Source organism: Macrotis lagotis, chromosome 5 (genome assembly GCF_037893015.1).
Source record: "Macrotis lagotis isolate mMagLag1 chromosome 5, bilby.v1.9.chrom.fasta, whole genome shotgun sequence".
Lineage (NCBI taxonomy): Eukaryota > Metazoa > Chordata > Mammalia > Peramelemorphia > Peramelidae > Macrotis > Macrotis lagotis.
In genome coordinates, this window is record NC_133662.1 from 197,954,730 (window position 1) to 197,968,481 (window position 13,752).

The following is a 13,752-nucleotide window of genomic DNA, read 5'->3' on the forward strand; positions in this document are numbered from 1 at the left end:
TTTGAATTCAAGTCCTCCAGACTCCAGGACTGGTGCTCTATCCATTGCAGCACCTAGCTGCCCCTTTAACTGTCTTTTTGTGTCACATTTCACTTAGATTTTTGGCACTCTCTGCACACAAAGTAGATGAAAAGTTTTCATGGAGGAATAACCCAATGAATTGTTCCATTATCTAAAGTGCTAAACAATAGGATATTATTGTTGATCTTCATTTTTATTTAAAACTAGCTTTATGCAAATAAGAACAAAGACTTCTTAATAGAAATTAACTTAGTCATTGCTGATAGGACAAATAAAACAAAATTCAATTTTGTTTATGGTGTTCCACTCTGTTAAAGAACAAACAAGTGAACATAGTTTGGTTTTTATTAGGAAAAGCATAACCTTTGGGCTATATAATCGTTGGTTACTTCATAATGAAAGATCATCAAGTTCATCACTTTCAAACCAAGATTTAAGGTCACAGATTTTTGCTTACCAAAAATAGTAATAGTTAACATGTTGAACTCTTGTTTTGCAATCTGCTTTAACAAAACATTACTATCATTATTATCATCAAGTAGTGGGAAGCAAAGGAACAAATTTTTCTTTTTTGTATTTCAGGGCTAAAATTTTGAACTTTGTTTGATGTTCAACATTCTCCAGTGGGTAGAACTTTCAAGAAATCAATCAACTCTGTACCACAAACAAGTATGAGAATGGAAGTTCAGTCAAAGTTTTGACATTTTTTAAAGGATTCCTGGAAAGTCACTTCCCAAGAAATAGGATTGTTAAGAACATTAAACTCTTGAGAATTTCAAGTCTTTATAGGAAAGACTAATTAATAGTAGAAGGGTAATAAAGGAGTGATTAGAAAGATTGACCTTGCACAACTCTTACTACAAACCCACCATATTATACTCTGATACATTAACCCCGCTTACATTCTTTATGTCTAGATGACAATATTACTACTCCCCCCAAAAATAATTCACCAGGCATGCTGAAGAGAAAGGAGTGAAAGAACATTAGGATAGGTAAAGGGCAAACATATAGATATGAAGGAGAGAAGGAATTGTAGGTGTCAGTGATGCAGAGTAGCTGTCCAGTATAGGTGTGTTCATGTCAACACTTGTGTCCAAAGCATTCATTTGTTCTTGAAGGGACCTCATGGGTCATTTTCTCTAACTTATTTATTTTTAAGATAAAGGAAAGTGACTTATTCAAGGCCACAAAGATAGTAAGCATTACCAATAAGATTTGAACATATCCCCTGATTCAAGATATGGTGTTTTTTTTTTCCATCATATTATACTACTGAGGACATGGTACAGACCTTGAAATGCCTCTTAGCATGAACATTCATAGAAGTCTGTCACAATCCCATGTTGGCCTCTAAAGTAAGAGTGTCCACCCTTGGGAAGACTGTTTCTGTGTTTCTCATAGCAATGAGAATAATGTTCCTTTACAAGCATAAGTGCAGTTACAAGAGGCACCCTATAATTGAAGGCATAATTATGTGGGAAATGATAGAGATAGCAAATAATTAGATTTGGCAACAACTCAGGCAAGAGTTTAATCCCTTCCCAATGTCACTAGTTAAAGATAAACTTAGAGAGTTCAAAGTGTTTTTGGATGTTTGTGATCTTATGATGGGCCACTTCAGTTCTGAAGTTGGCAGAGTCAATCTGTTCCACAATGAATATGATTATTCACATGGTATATTTTTTTCAGGTGTCACATAAATAAGGGTCCTCATTTCTGTTTACACAATCTTCTTGGGGTCCTTTCCCCCAAATATCCTTGTATATAAAATTTTCACTTCTCTGAGTTTTCTTTTTTTATGAGGGAATTCAGTCCCCTGGCCATTAGTTGTCTGTTGTGTATGGATCACTTAGGGCTACCAATCAATTAGTAATAAGTTTTTAATTAAGTATCTATGACATTCAAGGCAATGTGCTAAATGCTATGGATATAAGGGCAACTACTCAAACAATTTCTTCTCAGGAAGAGCTTGAATTCTTCTGAACGAAATTGTCCTTAGGAATCAGTAGATCTATGAATAGGAGAAAAGTTTATGATCAAACAACAAATGGAGAGGATCACAGAATATAAAATGGGTCATTTTGATTACATAAAATTTTAAGTTTTTGAACAAATAACACTCTCCCCCACCCAAAAATAACTCTCTTAGAATAAAAGAGAAATAATTAACTAAAAGGTAGGTAATCTTTGTAGCAATTTTCTCTGATAAAGGTTTCATTTCCAAAATAAATATGGAACTGATTCAAATGTATAAGAAAAAGAGCCACTAACTAATTGATAGTTATCTAAAGATACAGATAAGTTTCTAGTTTTTTCAAGGCAAATGGGGTTAAGTGGCTTGCCCAAGGCCACACAGCTAGGTAATTAAGTGTCTGAGACCGGATTTGAACCCAGGTATTCCTGACTCCAGGGCTGGTGCTTTATCCACTGTGCCACCTAGCCACCCCAGATATAGATAATTTTCAATGGAAGAAACTCAAGATACTTAGAGCTTAAAAAAAATGCTGAATAATTAATAATTAGAGAAATGCAAATTAAAACTATTCTGAATTTCTACCTCACACTTATCAGAATGGCAGAGATGTTGAAAAAAGAAAATAGCAAATGTTGGAAGGTATATAGGAAAACAGAAAAATTGATATCCTATTGGTAGACACTGAATGGGTACAACCATAACAAAAGCAATTTGGAATTCTAATTCTAACAAAAAAAGCTACTCAGTTGTACATTCCTATTGGCCCTGATCTGCCACTGCTGGATTATAGACCAAAGAGATCAAAGAAAGAGGGGGAAAAAAGACCTATATGTAAATAACTATTTAAAACTGTTCTTTTTGGTATTGGAAAAAGCAAATAAATTTAAACAAGAAAAAAGGAACATACTGAAAGCTTAGAGAATGTGCAACAATTGGCAAATGCTTAAATAAATTGCTTTTTGATTGTAATGACGACATTATTATGCTATAAGAAATTAAGAAGCAGATTATCTTTTAAAAAAGTCATGCCAAGACCTACAATCTATAAGACTGGCACACGGCAGAAACTTTATCAATGTTTATTAACTTATTATTACAGAGGTTAATCAGCAGAAACAGAAGAACAATTTACCCTGTCAGTATTTTTTTTTAATAATTTTGGAAACTTTTATTAACTAATCAAGAATGAAATAAGTAGAATCAGGAAAACAATAGCTATGCTAACAATTATAAAAGCAAACAACTTTTAAGACTGCAAGCTATGGTGTGGCTAGGTGGCCCAGTGGATAAAGCACCGGCCCTGGAGTCAGGAATACCTGGGTTCAAATCCGGTCTCAGACACTTAATTACCTAGCTGTGTGGTCTTGGGCAAGCCACTTAACGCTATTTGCCTTGCAAAAACCTAAAAAAAAAGATTGCATGCTATGATCAATATGATAAATTACTTAGATTCTGATGATAAACTGTTATTCTTCACAAAAAAGTAAAAGATTTAAAGTACATAATGAAAAATATCTATTTTTTTTGTGTACTGTCATTGAAAGAAGTTATTTTATTTGGTTATGGAAAGAGATTTACTTTTTCCTCTTTTTTAAATGTGGTTTAGGATGGGAAGGAGAGAAAATCAATAAATTGCCTTTAATTCTATTGTGAAGAGGTAGGGAATATTACCCATGTGAAATGTTGCAAGAAGTTTCTGATAAGATCACCATGTTATTAATTTTACTTAACTGTCTTACTTTTTACAAGACATTTCAATTGAAGTGGAAATAATCTGTAAATACCTATAATATAAAATAAGACATAATAAAACTTGGGTGTGAGGGAAAATGGGGTCAAAAGGCAAACTTTTCAGCTCTCAATGGTCTGGGGTGGTAGCCGGCTACAGCTTCTACAGACTCAGTTCAGTATATGTCCGAGAAACTTAAGCTGGAAACATTTCCATATTGGGCAAAGTAGGCAGCCCAGAGAAGCAGTTTTACATTTGGGTTGTGTTCACCTTAAGGGATGCTCACCTCTTTCCATAAAGAAAGAAAGCTATCTAAATCAATAACAGGAATAAGCTGACACTGCTGAATTGATCTAGGCACTTTGCTAATCTAAGATCTTTGCTTTGAGGTAAAGGGCAGACTGATTGAATAAAATGTTGTTGGATTTCACATATAGGTCATTCTCAATGATCTGGTAGATACAGAGACTGTCTCTACCTATATACCTCCTTATTGAGGTCTGAGTCTCTGAAATGCTTACCAATAAAAGGAGGATCCATTGAAAGGGGTACTGCAGTTCTATGATTATTTATGTCTATTAGTAGGAAATAAATCTAAGCTGGCCCAGGTGAGATTATACCCACTCTTATCTGAGTCACTTGGAGACACTCCTCAAAGGAGATAGAAGTACCTGGCAGATACAAAGAAGATAAAATGCCTAAAGAGGACAGAGAGAGTAAAAGTGTACTGAGTGTGGTTTAACAGGACAAACCTGTCTCACAGACATTATAGTTCAAAGTTCCACAACGTTGCAGAAGAAATCTTTTTTAAAGAAACTAAAAATTGTGATGGAAGGACACAGAGTACTTCTAGTCCTGTGGGAAAAGAACTCTAGCTACTTGTCCAAGATAATGGCAACAATGATGTAAGACTTTATAAATGACAAATCTTCAATCTGAATATAAGATAATTGAAATTGAATTCTTTATATCATTAACTATGCGGGGAGTGTAAGATGAGCTTTCTACAATCAGTTAAGACTTAGGGGCTATCTAGATACTTTGACTTGAAAGTTTCCTAGCTAGACACATACACTGGAGAGGTCACTGACAAAAATTAAAAACCTTGTTTATACCAAAAATATGTAAAACAGTACTTTTTGTGGAAGTAAAGGACTGGAAGCAAAATAGGTGATTGATTGAGAAATAGTTTAACAATTTATGGTACATGCATATAGTGGAATATTGTTGTTTGTCTTTCACTCTCCAAGAGGACCATGACATCAGAAAAGTGATGCCATGCCATGCAAATGAATTGAAGTGAGAGAGGCCTGTGCAAAGTCACCAACCTCATTTTCTCTCCTGGAGCTATCCGGATCTTGTGGCAAGATATAGATAAGGATAATAGCAATATAAATGAAATAATAGTCACTATTTTAAAAATATATAAACATGATTATTTATAAATATCAAGTTTGTTCCTCTTAAAAACAGATATGAGAAAATAATTGCTTTTTTGTTGAGGCAGGGATCCATAGGTGTGGAATGCTATTAATGTCAGATTTTCTGGATGTGTTCATTGGTTTTGCTAATTATTTTCTTTTCTCTTTTTTAAAATAGTTCTTTGTTATAAGGGCTAATTTTCTAGGACAGGAAGAGGAGCTATATGAAGGAAATGTAGGCAGTGTTTTATAATATATTATCTTTTGTTTTTTTACAAAAGATCAGTAAAAATTTGTTTTTTAAAGCATGAAAACTGCATTTGTGATTTCATTGCTTTAGAGACCAACCTCCCTATCCTAATGTATGTCAGTACCTTTCCTGCAATTTATTATTTTACAGAATTCCCAAGAACAGCAAAGGGTTATACGACTAATCCCAACATCACACAGTTTGTATCATAAGTGGAATGCCAAGAAAGAAACATATAACTTATATGTTACTTATATATAACCATTATACACACACACACACACACACACACACACACACACACATATACCATTACAGTTGTAGTCGCAACACATTCCTCTACAAAATTTGACCCATGGACAAGCTTGTGAGGTAAATCATGCAAACCCTATTATACCCCATTTTATAGATGAAGAAACTCAGAGTTTGAGAAACTAAAGTGACTTTTCACAGACATATCTGGCTATTAAGTGGCAAGTTTGTTTCCCAAGAATCAAATTCCATATCAATATTTTCCCTCTCTCTAGAAACTGTAGGTGAATTTTCATATGGAATTTCTGTTATATTATCAAATTCAGTTATTTGTTGATTTTATTGAAATTCTACTCTTTTTTAAGTTGTTTTTTATGGATTGGCTTACTGGTGAAAGATAAGAGAGGAGTGAAGCTTATGTAAGGCACTCAGATAGATAAATAGGTAACTTGAGCAAGATTTCTTCCATAAAACATTCTTTATTCCCCCAAGCTAAAAGGGTTCTTTTGATTCTCAAGTATTCCTAAAGCACTTTTCTGGATCTTTATTTTGTTCCATCAAAAACTACAATTTATAATATTCATCTATGCACATGTCAATTGTGCATGTCTATATGTCCCTTGCAGAATAAAAATTCCTTGAGGGTAAAATCTTTTTTTTTATTTTCAGTGCCCAGCAATTCAATATATACTTACTACCTTCCTTCTTTTTGCAATTCATTGGATTAGGTTCTGAAAAAGAAAATGTCACTTTTCTCCAAGAGTTTATACTTTACTGGGTAAATATGTGTACATAAATAAACAGATACAAAGAAATATGAAGTAATTTCAAAGTGAATACTCATAAGTTCTGGGAATGGGAACTGAATGCTTAAAAATTTTAGTTAATCCCCCAAAGAGCATTGCCAGGGAGTTGAAATAAAGGTCAAAAGTATTAGATGTTTACAGCATAAGGGTTGGTTGAGACATTTGACATAAAAAAGAAAAAAAAAAGACCTTATCATACTTTTTATTTTAAAGCTAGAAGGATTCAAAGTTAGAGGATCTGGCTTCCTGTTTAGTTCCTCTTTATCAGCTGGGTAAGTCAGAGCAAATTCCTTAAACTCTCTAGATTAGTAATATAAGAAGTAATGGAGAGGATCAGAAGATAATTTTTAATACCCCTTCCAGCTCTAAATCCATGAATAAATTTGTATTATATTTACATCCTTAGTAATCTATCCATGAACATAGCAAAATCCTGGAGGTCATTGATATTTATTTAGCCTCACACCTGGTAGTTTTTGTGGGCACCCAATACATATTTATTGAATGAATTTTTGAGCATTCGATATCATGACTGTAATTTAAAAGACTGACAATTCAAAGTAAAATTTAAAGGAACAGAATCAAATATTTTTTCCTAATATTCAATGGCTAACCTTACCCAGTTTTCCCCCCTTCATTTTGTATAGACTTGATTCAGATTGCCTCAGACTTTGGACAACATTAGAAACACTAAAGGCCTAGACCCAGGACAGTCTTTTGCCCTGTGCCAATATCCTCACCGCAATAGTCTTATCTCCCTGGCCATTGTAGTCCTGGTACTTAGTCATAATTTTAATTCTGGCAAATAGTTAATTTGGGGACTATGCATGAGCATTTTTCAGTGACAGGGTGCTCAGTACTTCTTGATTCAACATGAATCCCAATTTTGGTAGCTTTAATTATAGAAAATAAAATAATAAAAATAAAATTGAAGAAAATTTTTCTTCCTGTTGAGCTGAAATCTCTCCTCTTAATTTTTCCCACTATATTATTTTCCATTTTTCCATGATACTAGACTTTCAAATGTTTGAAAACAATTCTAAATAGGTTTCTTAGTCTTTCTCTTCTACCCATCTCACTTATTTAAAATTTTTAAAGATTTACAATTCACAAAATATTTAGTCCAACACCTTTTATTTTGCAGTTGTGAAAATAGAGACCCTAAGAGAGGAAGGAAATGACTAACCAAAAGTAGCCTGACTTGTACTACATAATGCTCCTCCTAGGATATATTTTCTAGTTTCCTTATCACCCTCTTTTGGGCAGTGTCCAGTTTCCTTAATGTTCTTTATCAAATTCAGAGCTAAGCAGAGTTCTTATTTCCATTGTGGTTAAAGAATCTTACCTCCCTTTTTCAGATAACCTATAAAATGTATTATCCTATCAGTTACATATTTCTCTTAATTCATATGGGAGTTTTGTCAACATGATCCCACAGATCTTTGTCACACAAACTTCAATTAATCCCATCCAGTGAATTTTTTAAAAACTAAATGTAGGACTTAATCTTTATTTTCCTGTTAAATTCTATCTTGTATTATTTCCTCTATAATTCTGGGATTATACAATTTGCCTATGTCTCTAGTGTACCTCACCAACTTTGCAAAGGGTCAAAATTTCAACAGCTTTTCAACTAATCCTTTTAATATGATCTTTATTTTAGCATGAAATAAGTCATTATTTCTGCTTTGATATTTGCAAGTATAGAACAAGGGGCGGACTTTGTGGAAAGAAGGTATGGTTTTGTTGCTTTGCTTATTTTCCTTTTTCTGTAGGTGGGAAGAGAAAATCATACAAATAAGAAGGGTTGTGTACTTGAAAACTCCTTGTTTGTTTTTCCTATCAAAAGTAAGTTTCCGGAGGCCGCTAGGTGGCACAGTGAATAGAGCACCGGCCTTGGAGTCAGGAGTACCTGGGTTCAAATGTGACCTCAGACACTTAATAATGACCTAGCTGTGTGGCCTTGGGCAAGTCACTTAACCCCATTGCCTTGAAAAATCTAAAAAAAAAAGTAAATTTCCTTTGTTTTAAAAGTACCATCCTGTTCCATCCCCATTTAGAAAACTGAATACAAATGTTTCTCTTTATTAATTGGCTCTTGATTTTACCAAGGTTTAACAGGTTTAACCTGTTTCCAGAAGGGATTCTCTAATGTTCAAGGGTATCACATCACTTTTCACATAACTTATCCATTAAAAATATTTAGAACAAACAGAAGGGTTTAAATTAAGTTGATTTGACCATGAATTATATTATCAAAAATTAGTACAATAAGGAATATGTTAAAGAATGATTTCTGATTTTAATATATTTAAACCTTTGTCATATGTAAAGTTAGAAACAATTCTTTGCCGTATAGGGGAAAAAGACAAATGGGAAATTTTGTCTTCAAAAGTTGATATTCATGAAATTTATCTGGATGGCTCTTATTCAAGATGTTTTCAAAAAGCATGAATGAAAAATATGCTCATTGTGAAAAATGATCAGTAGGAATTTGGGTGTTGCTGCACAAAGAAAATATTTCCATTTTAATATTTGTTAACAACAGTTTGCCTACAGAGCCGTCAGTGTGTACATTTCACTTTACATCAATAAATTTTTATTAATAGATGTAATGATCATATGAACATGAATTCATTCTAAGCTATTAAGTATATTACATGTTTCAAATCTCAACAAAGAACAAGGTGCTCTTTTTCTACTTAAAATTTCATATTCAGTTTTAACTTTTTTTTCCAATAAAATACTAGTATGTGATTTTTCCACATTTATCATTTAAAAAAAATTACTTCTTTTGGGGAAATAGCATGCCCAATGTTTTATCCTTTCTGTTGTAGGACACATAAGGGTATAGTTAAATGAGGAACAACAATGATAATTGATTTAATTTTAAAATATTAGAATAACTTATTAACATTGAGGATCTTCAGCATTAATTTCAAATACAACTTTTATTTTTACACATAACAGTGTAACCAAGCATATGCCATTTTTAGGGCCTAAAATGATCCAGATACCTGTTTTTGCAAGGAAACAAAATTTCAGCAGTCTTCCTATGACTTTTGTACTATAATCTTCACTTCAGTGGGAAATCCCTAACTACATTCTACTTCTGTTTGTCAGGGAAAAGTCCTAGGTCCCTTCTTTCTGGAAGGAAAAATCAGTACTTGAAAACATGAACAGAGCTAAGAAAAAAATGTTTTGAATGAATAGAAATAAATTATCTATGTGAATTTTGAAAATCTATAGTTTTAATTAAACATATGCTTTATAACTAATAAATTATATTGTGTATATTTATTATAGTTTACTAAAGGAACATATCTATATACAACATATATATCCATACACAAGATGCATATAAAGACGTATTCAATAGTTATGCCAACATACTTAATATAACAATTACTAAAAAGTTCATTCATATCTGGTACAGTGGAAGGAACACTATCTTTGGAATCAGTGGACTTAGAAAACGAGTTATTTAAGTCCCTTAAACTCCAGAGTCTTCAGTGCTCACATTTTCAAAATAAGCTGATTGAACCAGCAGAGGTCATTTCCAATTCCACATTTATGATTCTGTGCTGATTTTTCTTAAATGAAATTTGGGGACATTGTATCTAAGACTGGTTCTTCCTGGAGTAGTCCCTTAGAGAGAAAGAGTATACTTTTTTGGAAGGAAAGGGAGCTTTTCTTTGTTAGCAATCTGGATACTTCCCTCTATTAGCCTATATCTTACAGCAGACCACAACACATCATCTCATGGATCCTGTCCTGCTATAGAGGTCTGAATTTCATCTCTGGTCCCATGAAAATGTGAACCAGACTCCTTCAGATATCAGCTACCCCTCTCCCTCCATAACTATATATCTATGTCTGAGTGTCCATTTTGGCACCCCCTCCCTACTCTATTTTTTTTGCCCCATGCATGAAAATTTCTAGTTATGACTCTGCCTGGAAAGATGGAAAATAGGACGTCCCTAAACGTTTAGCATCTGGATCCCAAACTCTGTTGGAATTGGAGTCAATTCAGCATCCTAGATCAATTATCAGATTTTCTAAGAGCCCATCTTTCTATCACATAATTTTTCACTATTATTCTAGTGTAGCAGCACTTTAAAGAACAAATTTCTGAGGTCCATGAAAGAAATAAAAATTTAGACTCATCTAGGAACCTTGGGGCAGATACAAAAGGCAAATCCAAGCCTTAAATACAGGGCACTGAGCTACCTAAACCATGCTTATCTGTCTGGAACCTGTGGCCACTACTAGGTGTCTTGGTTCTAGCAATGCATGTGGAAACTCTAAAGTAGGAGGTGGCAGCTGTTATCCCTTAGGTTTCATCTGTAATGAGGATTGGACAGGTAGAAGTTTTAGCTAGAGAATTCTATTTAAACTGAAGACAGATTAGGAATATCAGTGTTTCCTTATTGTCCTAAGGGCTAGAAATAAATTATTGCATGACATTTTGGAGAAAAGTTAGAAACAGCCAAAACCTGAGTCTTAATTCTTTGTCCAATAGCCTGGTATTCAAGGGATGAGCTTAGTCTCTAATATGAAGCAGCTACTGTTCCTATTATCAGATAAATGAACCACACAGCAATCATTTAAGAACAGCAAATCAGTAGTGCTAAACTTTGTGGGTACAGAAAGGTACTTTCATTTAACCCTGGGAGAAATAGTTTCCCAGATTAGGGAAAAAAATTGGGGCTGAGACAACTATAGAAAAAAATCAAGAGAGAGATAACTAGCAGCTGAAAATTCTATCTTATATCTTCATCAGCAAACAAAATGAGGTTAATAAGTGAATGAATTTATAATGAAGTATGATTACTTTTAATTACAAAATTAAATAGCATTCACCTACCAAGTTCATTAGTTCTTGCTTTTCAAACTAACTTATTAGTTATATATCTATTATATCTATTGCATTCTCTTTCACTTCTGAGAATATAAGCTCCTTGAGGATAGGGCATACATACATTATCTTTTTAATCCCTTGCACAAAGTAGACATAAAACGAATGTTTCTGAAATTCCTGAAATTATGTTTATATTGTACTATATATTTACATAAATTGAATGTACATATGTATATTATATTCCTAGACATTTCTGACATATATTACAGTGGAAAGGTACAAAATTCCAATCACAGTTTATTGCTTTTATAACAATGTAATAAATGACATAAACTTAAAACCATGACTCCTAGTAATAATTATATGAACGACAAGTTCTATAAATATGATTTCATCTGTATTTTCGAACATCATCCTGAAAACTCTTGGAATTCACTATTTTGGAGATTTTGGTTTATAATATTCAAATTTTCATAGTTATTGCATCTTCAAGAATTTTAAGTCAGGGCATATTGTCCTGAATTCTTTATGGCACTTAACAAAGCTGCTCCTGGATCTTCCATCATTAAGTGTATTCTTAGACATTTAAACTTGAAATTGATCATAAAGGTATTTGCTTAATTTCATAGGCCAGTTCTTAATTTTTCATTCATAGCCTGCAAAGATGTAATGCTTGAATCAACTTGAATCAACAAAAATTGAATGAACTGCATCACATGAATTTGAATGTTTATACACTTTGATTTAATTTGACATAAAATTTTTAAGTATTTAGCCTCAAGAAGAAAGTTTCTTCAGAAAAACTGTGACCACAAAAATATAGAAAATAATTTACTAAATAGATTTGACCAATCTGATGAACAAATAAAAAGGCTTTAGAAATGTATATTTAGGATACCAACAGTTATACTGTTACCAAAATTTAAGCTTTATGGTGATATGGATTTCCTAGCAGGTGTACCTAATGGAATATTCCTCAATTCATCATTTCACTTGGTCTGGAGTGGTAAACATGAGATGCCTGGAAACACCATCAACTTTATGATTAGGGTAAAAATTAATTAAAAAGAGAAAGCTTGAACTAGTTACCTTGCTTGTGTTTTTGGATCTTGCCTAAGTAGTCAAGATCTTTATGAACTGGGTTTTGTATTTGTACCAAGCTTGGGATAAGATGGGGCTATTGAAGGAGCAGTAGGATAGCTTTTTCTGCTATTAAAAATTTCTCTGGAAGGAGAATTGGAGAGAGTGAAATGAGACAAGAAGAGTGGGGACAGTGAAAGCATCAAGAAATAAGCAATAGCATATAATGATTTCTACAATGCTGATTCTATGTCTTGAAGTATGTGGAATCTAGCTAATCCTTTGCTGAGCTCATACCTTGACTGAGAGAATGAACTATGAGAAGACTGGACTGAAAGTGAATGTGATCTTGCAAAAAAAATAAATAAATAAATAAAATAATTGGGGCAGCTAGGTGGTGCAGTGGATAGAGCACAGTCAGGAGGACCTGAGTTCAAATCCAGCCTCAGATACTTAATAATTATCTTGCTGTGTGACCTTGAGGAAGTCACTTAACCCCATTGCCTTGCAATAAACAAACAAATAAATAAATGAAAGTGAGTGTGATCTCTTTACCTGTTTCTTCAGAATAGCATTGGTTATTGGTATTTTTTTTAAATAAACCTTTTAAATGCACTTATACTTTACTTTTGCATTTTAATGAGAGTTCAAGATAAAAGTAAAATAACCTTTACCCTTTCTAAATTAATGTATCTGGCATAGAAAAAAAGAGGAAATATCAGTGAATCACTGAATGCACCAAATTTAACCAACTGGCAGATCACCTTGTTTGACTGGCAATCATCAGATTGCTTGAGGGCTCAGAATATTTTCTGAGTTTTATTAATCACCTGCAGTTTTTCAATTTTCTAACTTTGCAAAGAAAAGAAGCCTTGAGAAACCAGGACACTTGCCCAGGGCTAACAAACAACCCATGAGATAATCTTATCTCCTAACTAATAGGGTGCTTTGAATTTAATGTTTTCTCCACCCCCACTCTCCTACTGTGAATTGAGGGAAGTAGAGATGAGGGCTTCCAGAGAGTTATGCTGGATCCAGTAGGTGGAAGCATTTCTACCCATTTTATGAAGGAAAGAAGGAAGAATACACCTTAACCAAACTACTAATCACAGAAACATCTTCTGGACCACAATAGTGTGATACACACACACACACACACACACACATACACACACACACTACATACATAAATATACAGACAGAAAAAGATTGTAAAAAATAGACCCTGCCTCCCCCCACCCCTAAAGTATAATTTGAGAGAGAACATGCAGATGTAAACAAACTCTATGCAGTATGTATTGCAGATAAAGAAACAGAATGAAAGAAAAAGAATTGAGGGGGATCTGGTCAGATT

General features: G+C 33.4%; 1 protein-coding gene across 1 annotated transcript in view; it reads right to left on the reverse strand.

Moving 5' to 3' along the window:
* The window catches only part of DPYD (dihydropyrimidine dehydrogenase), a 1,037,477-nt gene that overhangs the window by 987,122 nt on the left and 36,603 nt on the right, over positions 1 to 13,752 (reverse strand). The gene's annotated exons all lie outside the window — the stretch shown is intronic.